The sequence below is a fragment of the Cherax quadricarinatus genome, chromosome 37, assembly GCF_038502225.1.
Source record: "Cherax quadricarinatus isolate ZL_2023a chromosome 37, ASM3850222v1, whole genome shotgun sequence".
In the NCBI taxonomy this organism is placed as follows: Eukaryota; Metazoa; Arthropoda; class Malacostraca; order Decapoda; family Parastacidae; genus Cherax; species Cherax quadricarinatus.
The window spans coordinates 4,575,848-4,578,864 of record NC_091328.1 but is presented as its reverse complement, the minus strand read 5'-3'; the positions used below and the strand labels follow the sequence as shown (position 1 = coordinate 4,578,864).

The 3,017-nt window shown below is 41.5% G+C and overlaps 1 pseudogene; it reads left to right on the top strand.

The window, feature by feature from the left end:
- Window positions 1–1,245: 1,245 nt before the first annotated feature.
- Window positions 1,246–2,778, top strand: LOC138853663 (vacuolar protein-sorting-associated protein 36-like; annotated as a pseudogene).
- Window positions 2,779–3,017: the final 239 nt, after the last annotated feature.

Sequence of the window (3,017 nt, the reverse complement as noted above, 5' to 3'; positions counted from 1 at the left end):
AGAGCCTGTTCGGTTGATGTGAACCTCTGATGATGTACTAGGCACTATGCTCACCCCTAGATCTTTCTAAGTGAGGTCTGCAGCCTCTGTCCTCCGAGTCTATACTTTGTGCTCGGTCTCTCGGTCCATTCCCCAGTCTTCATATTATGGGGGTGAGGTCAAGTAACCACTTATCTGACCAATATTGCAGACAGTCTACATTAAGTTGCAGTCTTACCTTATCCTCGTCTGCTTTTATTCTCCTAGTTAATTGTACATCACCAGCAAACAAGAAAACACATGACTCAGTACCATTTGGAATGTTATTCACTTAAACCAGAAAAAGTACTGGTCCTCATACTGATCCTTGAGGCACCCCGTTTATTACACTTCCCTAATCTGAAGTCTCTTCCCAGACAGTTACTCTTTGCTTCATTTCCCTAAGATGTGTGTGTGTGTGTGTGTGTGTGTGTGTGTGTGTGTGTGTGTGTGTGTACTCACCTAGTTGTACTCACCTAGTTGAGGTTGCGGGGATCGAGTCCGAGCTCCTGGCCCCGCCTCTTCACTGATCGCTACTAGGTCACTCTCCCTGAGCCGTGAGCTTTATCATACCTCTGCTTAAAGCTATGTATGGATCCTGCCTCCTGTGTGTGTGTGTGTGTGTGTGTGTGTGTGTGTGTGTGTGTGTGTGTGTGTGTGTGTGTGTGTGTGTGTGTGTGTGTGTGTGTGTGTGTGTGTGTGTGTGTGTGTGTGTGTGTGTGTGTGTGTGTGTGTGTGTGTGTGTGTGTGTGTGTGTGTGTGTGTGTGTGTGTGTGTGTGTGTGTGCGTGTGCTTACCTATATGTGGTTGCAGGGGTCGATTCATAACTCCTGGCCCCCGCCACTCCATTAATTGCTACTAGGTCCACTCTCTCCCTGCTCCAAGAGCTTTATCCTACTTCATCTTAAAGCTATGTATGGATGCTGCCTCCACTACTTCACTCTCCGGATTGTTCCACTTCCTCACAACTCTAAGGCTGAAGAAATACTTCCTAACATCCCTATGACTCATCTGAGTTGTTAACTTCCAGTTGTGTCCCCTTGTTCCTGTGTCCCTCTCTGAAACATTCTGTCCCTGTTCACCTTGTCAATTCCTCTCAATACTTTATACGTCGTTATCATGTTCTTCCCTATCCCTCCTGTCCTCCAGTGTCGTCAGGCTGTGCTGTACCTGACTCAATAACGACCCCAACAGATATAAGTCATTTTTTAATTATCGTACGTAAAAATGATCAAAACTTTCTATATCAGCGAGCATTTAACAACCTATGAACCTTATAAGACCATAGTATATATATATATATATATATATATATATATATATATATATATATATATATATATATATATATATATATATATATATATATATATATATATATATGCAATAAGATCACAGTAAACAGGTGATTTCAGAATATGCAAAACAACCACTCTGAAAGAATAGAGAAATTCCAAGCGCTTTCGTGACTACTCACATTATCAAGGAACTATTCTTTCAGAGTGGTTGTTTTGCATATACAGTGGACCCTCGAATTTAGTCGTGCCTTTTCTGTATGCAAAACTATTTTTATTATCTATAAAATGTATTTTTTGTTAATATTTCCCATAGGAAATATTGTAAATCCAATTAAACCATTCCAGACACCCAAAAATATTAACAAAAAATACATTTTATAGATAATAAAAATAGTTTTGCATACAGAAAAGGCACGACTAAATTCGAGGGTCCACTGTATATATATATATATATATATATATATATATATATATATATATATATATATATATATATATATATATATATGTATATATATATATATATATATATATATATATATATATATATATATATATATATATATATATATATATATATATATATATATATATATATATATATATATATATATATATATATATATATATATTTCAAAAACTTTAAGGAAAACTTACTTAAAAGTCATCCCCACGTATCACCATGCATTATTTGGTGCTCCTGGAGGAGGAGAGAGGGGGTTGGGTAGGGATAGGGAAGGGGGAGAGGGAGGGAGAGGGGGGGAAGGGGGAGAGGGAGGGAGAGAGGGGGAAGGGAGAGAGGGAGGGAGAGGGGGAATGGGGAGAGGGAGGAAGGGCAGACAGTGAAAAATAAGAAAGAAGTGAGACGGAGGTGGGTGTTAAACAGGCACTTGGCGCAGGTGTTGGGGCCAGTTAATGGTGATTTACCCGATAATGCCACACCAGTGCCAGAAGACTTACACACACACACACACAAACACGTCTTTATGAAGACTTACAACAAGAACAAGCAAGAATAGGAAGGTGTTACAAGAAAGGGGGATTGAACAAGAGAAGGAACAGCAATAATAGCTGCAACATCAACAACACCACGACCAACTGTAACAGAAACAGCAGGAACAAAGAAAGGTAATGCAGGTAGAAACAACAGTGAAAGCAGTAGTATAAGCAGACGCTACCACTACCGCAGCAGCAGCAGCAGCAGCAGGAGGAGGAGCAGCAGCAGCAGCAGGAGGAGCAGCAGCAGCAGGAGGAGAAGGAGGAGGAGGAGGAGGAGGAGGAGAAGGAACAGGAGGAGAAGGAGCAACAACAACTGCAGCAGCAGCAGCAGCAGCAGCAACAGCAACAACAACAACAACAACAACAGGAGGAGCAGCAGGAGGAGCAGCAGGAGGAGCAGCAGGAGGAGCAGCAGGAGAAGTAGAAGAAGCATCAGCAGGAGCCACAGCAAAAGAAGAAGTAGCAGAAGAGCTTCGACTTCGGAGGCGTCAGCGGGTTTGCTACCAGCTCAGATCTCGATGTTTCAGCGACATTTTACGGCGGTCATAAACCGGGTTCTCCAGCACCTCCATTATCCGGACCTCGTTAAACCTGATATTTTTATTATCAAGGACGTTAGCTTGTGGGCACCCTGCGAGACGTTGACTTAAGCGGTGTTAGTTTCCTGTGGATAGCTAAACCCTTCAATATAACGTACTAATA